The sequence below is a fragment of the Plodia interpunctella genome, chromosome 11 (assembly GCF_027563975.2).
Source record: "Plodia interpunctella isolate USDA-ARS_2022_Savannah chromosome 11, ilPloInte3.2, whole genome shotgun sequence".
NCBI lineage: Eukaryota > Metazoa > Arthropoda > Insecta > Lepidoptera > Pyralidae > Plodia > Plodia interpunctella.
Window position 1 is genome coordinate 10,399,565 of NC_071304.1, and position 13,980 is coordinate 10,413,544.

The 13,980-nt window shown below is 38.5% G+C and overlaps 1 protein-coding gene and 1 non-coding gene across 6 annotated transcripts in view; both read right to left on the minus strand.

Moving 5' to 3' along the window:
• The window catches only part of LOC128673418 (prominin-like protein), a 43,842-nt gene that overhangs the window by 27,150 nt on the left and 2,712 nt on the right, over positions 1-13,980 (minus strand). The window lies entirely within an intron of this gene.
• Positions 3,586-3,657, minus strand: TRNAE-UUC (transfer RNA glutamic acid (anticodon UUC)). Its single transcript has one exon. It is a non-coding gene; the product is annotated as a tRNA-Glu (tRNA).

The window sequence follows — 13,980 nt, forward strand, 5'->3', positions numbered from 1 at the left end:
TCATGCCGGGTCGCTATACGACGTCCGTTTCAATACTGCCTCCAATAGAAATCACCTTCCATGTACAGTCAACCAACTAAATTCACTGGAAATGGCCGTTGTAACTGTCGCATAGAGCTCCATGAAAGGCAACTTGACATGCAGATTGTTGTAAAAATACAGCAACATACCGATACATAAAGATTCTCGTCAAAAGGCTAGCGGCGGCGCCTGGCAGTCTATCCACAATACATTTTTGATCGTTTATATTTTACACGCAGACTATTGTCACAGTTTAGTTTAGACATACAGTTGTCCAACGTAGATATTTGAATAGACAAAACAGCAGCCAGCAACGTCTTGACTGGTACACCGATGTCAATCAATATCCCGTCTTATCTAGTTTACAATTTAGTAGAGTCATGTTTGTTTCGGAAAATAAATATTTTTGATATTTTTAGTCTATTAGCCCTGACCTGGCGTTTTATACAATCTTCATTGACACAAGTGAACCATGTACCCAGTACCAGCCCGTGCATTGTAGTCACACGCAAAAGTTTACTTTGACAGAGAACAGTCGGTCTAATTGCTTGAGAATGTTTTCCTAACAAATAAAGTTGTACCTACATACGATACAAAATTTCCATATACATATAACAACATTTGAGAGTCTTGGTCATTGGTCGGGGTCTATTTATCTAATTATTTACAAAATAAACAGATCAATACACTTGTCCATGCCCAGAACATATTGAAGAACTTCACGAAATAAATTACGCTTGATTCTGACGTTGGTTTTATGAAACTGATACATTTTAGATATGGGCGGAGGACACACGTCAGTTGCTTACACACTTACATGCCAGCTACCGGCACGTGTCGCTGTATTCAAATGCAAGTAGATGGCATGTCAACGTCTAAGTTGAAAGAACTTTGCACATGCTATTTATAGCTTGTAATAAATCATTAAAGGTAATGTTACAATAATTTGTAATTAACTTCGTTAAGATTTCCAGTCCTTACGTTGAGGGAGGATACCTTCATAGAGAAGAAAGAAAAGCAATATGTACTTCCCACAACGATAATAAGAAGAATGCACGTTAATACCATTCCAATGGAACTAGTCAGATAAAAAGTTGCATTAGTCCCAATGCTAGCTAGTAATTACAATAACCAGTCCATTAGGTGATTCGTTATTCTCAGAAATTACTACTTTTGGGGCCCGACGCCGCCCACATTATTATTAACCAGCTTTGACAGCGGACAGGTTTCGTCGACCCACTGCGCCACTTAGTCCACACTGTGTCCGGGAAACTTCTATATCGCATAAACATAGCATTTCAGCTAATGCAAACAAATATGCAGTCTATGCAAATTTCTGACTAGATAAGGTAGAAACTTTTTATTTATTCCGACGTTTGGTTCCACTGCTCCCGTGTATAACTATGGAACGAGGCGACTAATGGATATACAGCTGACAGGCCAATACTTATTCTCAAACAGTGGTTATGTTATGCAAAGGCGGTCGGTCGTAAAATTATGGCCAAATCTTCAACATCAATGTTTATTTTTTTACGCTGACCACGACGCTTATTGGGACGCTTTATGACACTGGCTTCAAAACCTCGTCACCGCATGGAATACAGAAAACACAATCTGTCTATATCAATAGATAGAAGACAGGCAGAGCCCTAGGCTCCGACATTCATCGGCTGAGAAAGAAACCGGGAAAACGCCCAGAGGAATGAGATGGTGGGTAGAGTAATAAATGTCGTACAGAATTAGGCTTCAGCAGGAAGAGCCTTGGCCGCAACGCTCCGCTGCGCGCTGGCAATGCCCATGTAAATATGTAATGTTTGTTACCAGTATTGCGACACAGTCGTTACCACGTGCAGCGCGGAACGGTTCCACTGGCCTGCCGAGGAGGCACTTGAACTTGACAATGCTAACGGATACATTTTTGCGAAGTCTAAAATGTTGTCTTCTGGAGGTAGGTGAGGTCTTCTTTCATTTATTGACTTGCCTGAATAATAAATAAAGACAACACATTGGGGTTAGCCTTATAAATCCCTTAATAGTCAAGCTATTTTTAGTTTTTGTGCATCTTTCAAACTCTGTGAAAACTTGATAATATGGGCAATACGTTGAGAATTTTGGCTGGTTACCAACAAAACCACAGTAACCGGGACGTGATTGCTTTCATAATAAGCGAGCGATGACTGCCATATGTTCGCATTATTGGTGCAGTAGTCAATTCGTTCTTGTTCCTTACCAAATCAAATGTCTTCCTTCTACAACTGTTTACTTATAAGACCCACATTAAATTGCCAATTAGGGTCTTTGGAGAAAAAGCTGCGCACGGTGAAGTTTGTAACGCCACTTCTTTATCTGCACTTTGGAATACGGCAGTAAATCTTGGATCGTTAGATAAATAAAGATGACCAACGAAGGGATCTTCTGCTTCTTCTCCTATTCTTATTGCTTCGATTTCTTCTTTCAGATATCAGATATTAATCAAGTCGTCTAAAGGCACTTTTCATGACATTTTCATCCTGCACCCGCAGTTCAGGGTAGGGCATGCAATACCGGAAAGTTATCAATACCGGAATTGATTTTTGGTACTAGAGACCTAATACCGGAATTCGGAATCCCCCATGTCTTACATGGAGAACACGAAGAATAATCCATAATATGATTAGTTTTGTAATATCGCCTTGATCTGCTTCTTGCGCATGTATCGTGCGCAATGGACATATATCTGGGCCGAACTGAGCAATAGCATGCACCGCTGTACCTCGCGCAATGATAACTCGTGAAGTCCAAAAACAAAAGAATAGTACTCGTATTACTTAAAATAATATTATTATTAAATTTAGGATTTTAATGGATATTCTGGCGACTGCATTTTATGTTTGTGTCCATCGCACCCGCGATACAAGCTTAGTGCTTAGTGTGGGCTGTTGAGTGTTGTCCATTTATTATTTACCTTTGTAAATCATCATCAAATTGTTCTATTTATATATCTCTAGCTTTCTTTAGTATGTTAATGGTTTTTTTTCAACAGGAACTTATATTTAACGTGAAATGACCCGCTGGCCCGTGTACAATTCATATTTCATCTTATATTAGCCCAATTTATTATAACTACAAAACAAAATATATTATAGCTAGTAGTTTGTAGCTTTGGTAAATATCATTTAATTTAGAATATGACGTAAAAGTAGGCCTGTGAAGGCCTAATTTATGAATAAATGGTTTGATTTTGATTTTAATATCGTTAACGTTGAGTATAAAAAAATTCATAATTTATTGCGCGTCACCATAAAATATTATACCATCAGTACTTACCATAGTAAATAAAATTTTTGTTCACAGGATTGGTGTTATGTGTTTCCCAATCGTAATCTTGTGTAGTGAAAACAGATCGGATAACAATTCTTAGTTTAATACTTAATTTCACCCATAATTATAGGTCCCACTTCACGTTTTAGGAGAGGCCTTAACAAAGAATAGTTTAGTTAGAAGAAAAGAAAGAAGAAGTTTTTTAAACATCTATGAAAAAATAAAAATGTAGAAATAGTAAAATTAAATACAAAAATAAATTGTTTCCCGTACCGGGAATCGAACCCGAGCCTCCTGGGTGAAAGCCAGGTATCCTAGCCACTAGACCATACGGGATGTGCCAATCATAATGAAATTAAGCATCACAATAACGTTTGATATCTAGCAATAAAACTGTTTGGTATCTAATATTTTATAGGCAATTGAAATTCAATGAGAAGCGCACCATTGCACTGTGAATTACTTTAAGGTATAACGAGACTATTGTGTCGGTAACTGCAAGGTCGTTGAACCTTTCAGCAGAATTCGTCCGCCTGTTGCTGAATCGGTGGGGAGAGGGGGGGGGGGGGGGGGGGAGTTCAGCGGGGTTGGAGCGGGGCATCCTTTGTGAGGTGCAGGGGATCGATATCTGCCGGCGCTACCAGACGCCGCTCATAGATGTAAACACACTAAATGATCAGAATCTTTATGTATGAATCTTTTCATAATGGTGTCAATTTGATCTGACAGTACGAGAGGTGCTAGTTATGTGTGAGCTGGACCCTAAGAAATTTCTTCAGAAAGCTATACTTCAGGAATAAACATACTAAAAATACCCGCCTCTAAGAGGGGAGCCGGAGTGGGGGAGGGGTTTAAAGTTCCCACTTGTGCGTTTTTCGCTGATATCTCTAAAACGATGCGTCATAGAGAAAAAGAACGATTCTTTATAACGAAAGGTAATACAATTTTCTACAAATTTTATCTTCAACACTTTTTCGAAATTCTGTCGTCGGTCTCGTTCAAGTCCTCTTGCAGGATGTGGGGTGTGGGGCAGTTGGGACAGAACAGCAGGTGAGCCATAGATTGAACAGCACCACAGCCACAAAGTTATTTCTAGTATAGTAATAATATTCATAGTCATATAATGGCTCACTCTGCTTATTCTTTCCACTCCAGGATACAAGGAAAAATCAATGCCCGGACCTCAGTAATGAGGATATTCAAATGGCTAGTGATTAATTAATTTACGCAGTAATAAGGAAAGAGCAAAACATCGCACAGCATTTCTCCGAATTCAGATATATATTTTTCTTTATTCAAACGAAGTAAATAAATAATTTCTTATCATACAATCCCAAATGGATGTATGCCTTTCACCTTTGCACACCAATTCGAATAGCACCCAACGGCTTTTTTAGAGCCCTGATTAATATTTATCACGTGCTACGGTAGTATTCGACGTAGGATTAAACGTGCTCACCTCCTGGAGAATTATACGAGCTAATTAGTGAAAGGTCTATTTGTTTGTATGAAAGAATCAAATAAAATTAACATTAGTACGCAAGAATTCCGCAATAGGATAAGACCCAGACCCCGCACAACAAGACGTTACATTATGTGAAGGAAGGACTCGATCTCGTGTTATACACAATACAATGAATTGTTTGCATGCGTATGTCAATACTACGAGGAAGTGATACGATACTGATGCAGATTGTTTTTACAGGTGCGGCGCTGCACCTGGGTGCCGATTCTGATAACGTGTCATAATCGCTTCTCAAAGGTTTTTCAATGGTACTACTTATTGCTGGAAATGAGTACCAGTCAGATGCGATTTAAAGCATCGATCTCCATTCTTCCTTATCATGATCGAACAATATTATATATCGTAGGATCTACGAATATAACTAAAACAGAATAAATTACTAAAATTTTTAAAAAATAGATTTTTTGAGTTTATTGTACATGTAGAAGGCAATGGCGACGGTAAAAGACGGAGGAAGGCAAATAATAAGACGGGAAGACGATATTAAATACACAGTAGAGCCACTAAGCAAATCAGAAGTTACAGTAAAAGATGGTTGATGAGGTCTATCTATCCCATGACACGCTGGTAGATAATATTAAAAAGACAAAGATCATATTATTAATGGCTGAGCATTCGACACAGGTAAACCACAGAGGGTACTCGTAATTAGCTTTAATGTGACTAAGCGAAAATAAGGTAAATAAACGTTATTAAATTAACTAAAGAACATAATGGCTGTCCAGCGTCGGTCATTAGCTCATTGCTAATAGTGTAACGAGGTGATAATAAACTACACAACGTTTGACCAACTGTCAAGGTTCAATCCTTAGACAAACACACAAAGCTCTAATATATATAAAGGGCAATAAAAAGGAACATCTTTAATTGCTGATTACTTATCTATATTATAGTCACCACGATCAGAGCTGTTGTAGCATTCTTACCTGAAAATAAAAGAAAATTGGTAAGAACAAGGACAAAATAATTAACATCAAGAAAACTTGTCTATTTTCGTTAGACAAGTTTTCTTTCGGGCGTTAGGAACCTTAGCAGAAATAAGATATACAATAAATTTAAATGCAACGCAGCACTCTCCGATGCTGAATACAACTGATTGGACCATAATCAAGAGTTGGTTCACGTGTTGGCAATGAAAGTGTTTTCACGCCTATATTCCCACGCCCATTTTGCCGAATGCTGGTTCCACAATGGCTGGGGCCATGCCATTGACGAACAATGTGGAAAGCGCAGGTAGGCGCACCGCACCTACAAAGTTTGTTACTGTAAGTTCTATTAGAAAACATGTGAAACTAGAAACTAGGATCTTTGTCTACAACGAATTGCCTTCGAATTATCGGATAATTTGACATGCTCCCAATTCCATGGTGATGGGTGGAATGGTAAGGCAGTTATAAGTTTGATCACACTTAATGTGAGTGAATGATTGTTGAAATGCGTTTTCCGCTTTTGTAGCAACTGCTGCAAATGAATTATATCTCTAAGGGGGACTGGTAGAGACCGTTTTAGCTATAAGTCCACGTTGTGCCTTTAATATGTTTATGTTGTATATTTCTCTTTTCTGGCATAGATATTATTTCTATTGTATTGTAGGAAAACTGCAACACACCCAGTGGGTGTTTAGTTGACTAGTGTGTATACTAATACGGCCACTCCATGTCAGTCGTAAAAGTCATGGCATAGTGTGTAGTACCTTACAACACTCGATAAAGATAGGTTAGGTTCATTCTAACAAAATGGCGCATGGCGACTCGTTACTGATGTGACGCGAGTTCGCAAATGGGAATGGAAAGCGGCTCTCAGGTAGGTACCTATATCGCGCCTCTCGATTTCCAATTAAAAAATTACTACAGTACCTGTACGTTCACACTTGAATATAAGTAATTGTTATACATAGAGTAGTAAGTAATTGTTATACCAGATTAATCTGCAAAGAATTAGTGGAATCCACTTGAATTTGACCTACATTACTCGTTTTTCGTTGCTTTGATACAACTCACATTAACATAACAGCCAGCAATGTATGATTCACTTCCAAGTGTGTAGCAGCCATAAGAAAATATGGAAATGCCGAATTTCCTAGCGGAGAACATACTAGGAATGGTATTCCTGGCATTTGCCATGAAATCTCACCTGATCCTATGTACCTAATAATAGTCATAGACGTGCGATGCGTGAACGATACGAAGAAGCTCAGGATATCTACTTCTCGGCCCACTGAGTCATATATGTCACTATAAATTGACCCTGTTCTACACGATTGTAGACTTTATGATTTACACATTAAGAGAGTATATAGCCTTTTCGAGGTTCAGACTAATCACGGTTTATCTTTAGAGATCCCTCTCCTGCCCGAGTCACTCACGATCCGCAAGTACCCAACAGAAATATTTACAAGGGTGGCTTGTTACCTAAAAGGGCATGCCAACCCAAGTGGAAGTATGGGCATCATACAAAAGATTTGGTTGAAAAAAAAACAAGCCACCGACCTGGAATATGTGTTGCAAAATTAGCATTCAATTCAACCACAACACGGGATGGGAATAATCAGGAGCAATCGTGGGTGTGAAACGACAGGTCACAGGACCCATCATGACAGCGAGGGGACAACGAGACAGCATAATCTGTAATGGAAAGTTTACGATACTAGCCGCGGTCCAGGGCTCCACTCCCGTGGAATTTTTGAGAACAACCAGGTGTTATTCCAGGGTTTATTCGACCCGTGTACTGCAGGCTAAGCATTATCGGGAAACAGTTCTCCCAACTTTGGTGGATTTGATATACCTACCTAACTACATTAGTGATTTTTCATTGTGGTACGAGCTCAACAAACTATGCAATGCTTTGCATTCGCGTCGACATCATCCCGAGTTCAAGGTCGGTGTGTAGACGACATACCACACATCGAAATTCACGCATCTTATAAACATGTGACATGGCGCTATGTGGTGTTTGAGGAAATTTTCTATGAACATGATACTAATGGTAAGGTGCGATAATAATATAATTTGTTCATTTCTATTTACTTTACAAAAATATAACAAAACTATTTGATTCACAAATCGGTTTCTTAAAAGTGGGGTGAACGCAATAAAGGGCTGTGTTTGAGGATTGTCTTTGAAATCAGGTGGGTGACTACAGAAGGGGTTTGCTGACATAGTTACCAAACTGAGGGGACGAAATGACTTTACACGAGTGGACGTCGGGATGCGTCCATAAATACGTAATTGACGGTCGAATTCCTCCAAGTACCTACCTACCTATCTTCTCTATTCCATTTATTGTCATCAGAATAAACAATCTGAAACAATTTCATTACTTCTTACCAGGTATGGTCTTGACTTAAATAACAATTATCGACATAACCAGCACTCAGCAAAAAATATGTCCTTTCTAAATCCCAAACAAAGTCTTTATTATGTCGAATACAAGGTCTTCTGGTCCATTCCATTCCATTTCTACTGCATACTGGTAGCAACGTTTCACTATGCTTGTTTTTCTAATTGCAACCGTGACACAGACAAGATTAGGTCGATATTCGATTGTGTCACAAACTGTGAGTCATTGGCTGAGCGAGACATTACGATCGTGGCGTAACTGTAGTTTAACTGTAACCCAATGAACCAGTTAGAATCGCACATCTCACCGCCATCTGGCTAAGCATTATTCAAACAGTATGCAGTAAGGTGGTATTAGATAAATAAACTGCTCCAGACGGATTAACAGTGTTATCCTAATAGACTCTCTTTCATTCTTTCTCTCCAAGCACGATCCAATTACAAGTAGCTTTCAGTCATAAATCACCGGTGTCCAGAATCTGCTTTAGTGCTTTTCCTTTTCGCACGATTTTAATTGTCCGTCCATCGGAATATATATATATATATATATATATATCATAGTATCCTTGACGACGACAAAAAGCCAGCGCTACATGGATTTGCCTTCTATCCAATAGATAAGACTTTTATCAATATAACGGCAAAACTTCTCCTTCATAAGTTTCCTTTCCGTTTACAGGGCAGAGTCGCCATGTGAGGTCGTAGTCAGGGAGGCAAACGTTCCGTTCGACCTTACATTTATTGCCTCCCAATTCAGGACATAACATACTAGGGGAAATAAGGTGGCACCACACGTCAAGTAATATTGGACTGCGTACATAACATCTGGAAACTGGATGTTTCCAGTCTCTAGATGTTATGTGCCATGAAAGGTAAGCATATGTTCTTCTCCGTCCTCCTAACTTTTAACTATTTGCATGGGAATCTTTAAGAAGATTAGATAACGGGTAACAAGCATACTTTTGTGTATATATAAAAATAGGATTAGTGCTCGTGAAGCAGAAAGAGCCTGTTGTGTAATGAGTTGGCCACACTTGGCTGTCATGGATTGTCATACATTGTGCAAGTGCGACCTAATTCGGAGCAGCTGCGCGACCATTTTAACGGGAGCCCAACCATTGCAACACCCACCACGCCACAACATAAGTTAATTCTCGAAGTTACAAACTACTAACACGCAAGATCAACCACTGCTGAGAAAAAATGTTAGAAAGTTTTTTGACGGCAAGGCAATCAATTTATTGGTAACATTCTTCAAATATATACAAATTCAAATAAGAATATTATAATCTATAGATACTTTCCTAATGTGAATTAAAACAGACTATATGGAGTAAGTATGACAGTAATATCCTGTGACGACACAATTTTGGAGTTACAAAGGATTGTTAATAGGTATACTATACATATAATGAGAATAAAAAATAATAAATCCCGTATTACAAACTATAAACTGATGAACCAAAGTGATATTTAATTATCGTGCTTAATTATTTCAATTCCTTCATGCATTTTTTACCCAGTAGTGAGGCCAATTATAAAGAACCTACTGTTAGAAGCAAGTTACGAAGATAGTACATTTATAATAAAAATTCTGAGTATACATATATGCTATTATTATCAACGGCCGGAAGATGTTATCATGGAGCATCTCGACCGTATTATTTGAATAGAATTACATTACTTTGGCCCATTGTTTGCATAACAACCTTATCTACAGAGCAGTCGTTTGTCATCATTATCACTTATCTGCAATTATAAAAACATAACACTATCGTAATATCTTTATTATTTCATCGTTTAATAAATCACGATGAGAAACAATACAACGACTGAGTCAAATGATAACATACATAGTATAGTCCTTTGACTTCATCGTTGTAGATGCTATATATATATAATATGTCTGTTTTTTAGTTACTTGTTTGTATAGTATATCATACTATTGAATAACAGCACATGAAACTACCCAAATTCATTGCCATTTCGCCCCAAATACGGCAGCGTCGGCAGCATAAACATCGTGTCTAATTTGACATGCGTTCAATTGTACCAAAATCTGACTAGCAGTAAGTATTCAAAGACATGCCGAATGCCAGAGAAACAGATACAAGTGGATTTGAAATAAATATCTAATAGTAGTTAATAAAGCGCCTATACACGCATGCGTTGAGACGCCTGCGTGTTGCGTTGTATGGTTGTAATCCCACAAAAGCGTGCAGCAGAGGAGTGCTGCAGATGAATTTCCCTTGGCCTTTCTGCAGTCGCAGTTACACAGTGCACGCATTGCACCGAGTAAAGAGGTCGGGTCGAGAGCGTCTGCAGTGCAGGTGCGACCTAGATCCCCGGCCCCTTGTCGCCCTGTAAACACTCCCAATTGGGCAGCCATGGCAACGCTTCACCATTTCTAAAGCCAGCAATAAACTATCAAACAGGGGGCTTAAGGGGGCTAAATGATCTAAACTGGATTGCATTAACTTATATGTATCGCAAATTAGTACCACTAGGCTATTTTAACACCAATGCTATTAATTTCTGGTTCCTAAATTGAACTGCGCTACGTTTGAATCGTTCCGTAAAAGTTGGCTTGCAGTTTGCCGAACATGGCGGACTCGAGGTACACTCATGAGATTTCCTTGCCGTAAGAAATAGCTCACTCATAAACCACGCAATGTACATTCATATCAATGGACAATTGCGTCGGCATCTGTCCGAGTTCAGCTATTGTGAGTAGGAGCCACATAATGCGCATCAAAATTTCCTAATACAGCCGGATCGAAAACCTAAATCTTATCAGATTTTAATCTTAAGGAATCTGACATGACTTTTACGAATACAGCAGTCAAGTCCCCATTAGTCGCATACACACAAGCGAACTAAATAAATAGACCACTAGTGTGCTGGTGTTCTCACGCTGTTTTCCTTCAAAGGAAGTAAGAGGTGTTCTACAATGTCAACTGCTTTCAACACATGAGTCCGATTATGAGTAGGAGTATGATTCAAACCTGTGACCTTTCCAGTGACAAGCAGCTAACTTGCCACTGGATTACCATTTCCGACCTAAATAAAAAAAATAAACGATACTTGAAAACAACGTAGCAAAGTGCGGGATGTTGACGACACGGTCATACAACTTAAAATTCAAATTCAAATCATTTATTCAGAAATTAGACAGGCACTTTTTCTCGTAATTTTTTATATTTATAGTTATTTCTCACAAGCTACAAACTACTAGCATTTCGGAACGACCACTGCTGAGAAGAAATGCCGAAAGAAACTCATTTTAACAGTGTTGGTCCCTATCATGCCAGATCGACTTACCATTTTTGTTTCTTACAATGTTTTTTTTTTTCTAATAATATATAAAAGTACATAATGTACATAGTCAAAAGGTATATAAAAACTTACGCCTTGGAAGTTGAAGCATTTCACTGACAACAAATTAAGGCGAATCGTTTAAGTAACCAGATTTCGAAAAAATGTGTATAGTATGTAGGTAGAGGAACAATGAAGTCGTAATCAAGGACATGAAGTGCTCAACTCTATTAATATCTCAAGTAAAAAATAATCAAGTTCAGTTTTCCAATTTGCATGCTTTTATCGCGTTTTAATCAACTATCCATGAACCATGAACAAAAATTTTGACGTCAAAAGAAAGCAAGTGCTCAGAAGTAAACGGGATCATCTCCGCATGTGGTAACGTCAGACTGACAGCTCTGAGTCAAATTTTAGAGTTCCGTTCCTCAAAAGGTAAAAATACCCTTATAGGATTACTTACGTTGTCCGTCTGTCTGTCTTTAGGTCAAGACCTTTTTCTCGAAATCGCTGGCGACATGAAACTAAATAAAATGTTTACTTATTATAGTTTAGTATGGCAAAAATCCAAGCAATAAGTATGCACTTAACCCAGTTTTACAGGTAATTTCAAAAGTTTATAAACAACTTCGCAACATCGTCGTTTAATAAGCGTTCACGAAGCCCATATTTGCTTACTTTATACGTGGAAAAATATTCTGCTGAAAACACATTCCCCAACGTAACGCCTGAAAAAGTACTAGGCGATCATGACTCGACAGCAGCCATAGTAGCACAGTAACTGTAGTCATTGTTATCAACAGGCGACGGTGGGGGAGAAGCGCGGGGGAGCGGTCTTCGTGACGCGTCGTTCGTTTGTTAACATCACGTTATCTTATCAGTGATGTTCGTTCGCGTCAGCTATTCGACGTTTATGTCGGCCTAGTACAAAAAGTGAAATTTCTTAATTGACCTCATTTTAATAAAAATCTATAACAATTGCGATTGCATTTCTCAAAACAGTTTACATAGCCTTATTAAATGGCTGTCTATTGTGAAGATACGTTGAATAACTAACGATTAACACATTATTTTTATTACACGATTTGCGGCTTCAAAAGCCGCATATCGATATTACCTATGTATGTACAGAATAATATTTTGGCACTTTAGATAACAATACAAATAATCAATATAACAATTTGGAGCAAAAAAGAAATCCCATGACACTTATAATTTCTGAATTTATACCTACATAAATTTGCGGTATTTTTTGTGCGGTTCATATAATTTAGGTGCACTTGCAATTGTCGGAGAACCATTTCAGACTCAAGTTTATTTTCTTCTTATTCTTAGTGTGTCGACGAGGCGAATCACATTAATGCAGACCAATAAGATGGCATTGAGTAAAGTAGGTGATACAGTCAAACTCAGTATGAGAGTCCTTGCTGAAGGAACACAATTACCACCATTAATGTTACGACGGAAACATTGATAACAAGGCGAGGTCAGCGACCGGCGGCGGACACCTACATAATCTTCGTACATGTTTGTTTGTATACTACGCCATGAGACTACTATTAATAACTACAACATTTCATTTCAATAGATCTACGTAAGAAAAAATAACTTCGTATAAAAACCAGTGTTCCGTCTAGAGCCCAGTCATTCATTGGTCGGCTGTGGGTGGTTGACCCCGATCACGGCAATTCATACTTGCGTCACTCAACCCATGCTTACATACTACATATTGCTTACAGACTTATTGCCCCACTGTACACTTACAGTAGGTACCTATGCACCGACCTGCATCAGAAATGGTGTATAAAACACGCTTAATTTCGCTACATAATCATACTCACTATGATTTTTTAATAGAAAAGATATGTATTGTGACGTTTGCCTAGAAGTGGTGCCAATTTTGTTTTGTTTGATAGAAATACTCACAATTTCAAAATAAAACATCTCTGACGTCTAGAGCAGCAACTAGGACTATAGGTACCTATTGACAAGTCGGGCCTGCTAAGCAAAACAAGGAGGAGACGCCTTAATGCCTAAATTGTGTGACAATACGGGGAGCTAAGACAGTAGATAGTAGAGAAGCGGTTGCACCACGGCTCTTCCCCAATCCGATCGGAAAACTACATAAGGAGCCCCTTTTGACTTCTGTGTACATTTCATTGTGTTGCTTTTTAAAAGTAATTACATCAGTCAAATCCTTCTCTATATTTGGTCCGTGGTTGGCCCATAATGCGCGGATTCGTGTCGCACGACTCGACCGATTTCATAAGCTCGGTCACTGCACTTTCACTGCACAGCTGCAATATTAAAAAATGCGAAATACTGCCGTTTCTAAATGTCTCTTTTATGAAAACCCTTTTCCTGGTTACAATCTTGGCTGTAACGCTCCGAATCCCGCCAAACTCCAGAAGATTTTACAAAGCTACGTCCCGTTAGCGTAAACCAGAAAATGATGTAGGGAACAAATGTCTAGTCTATAGC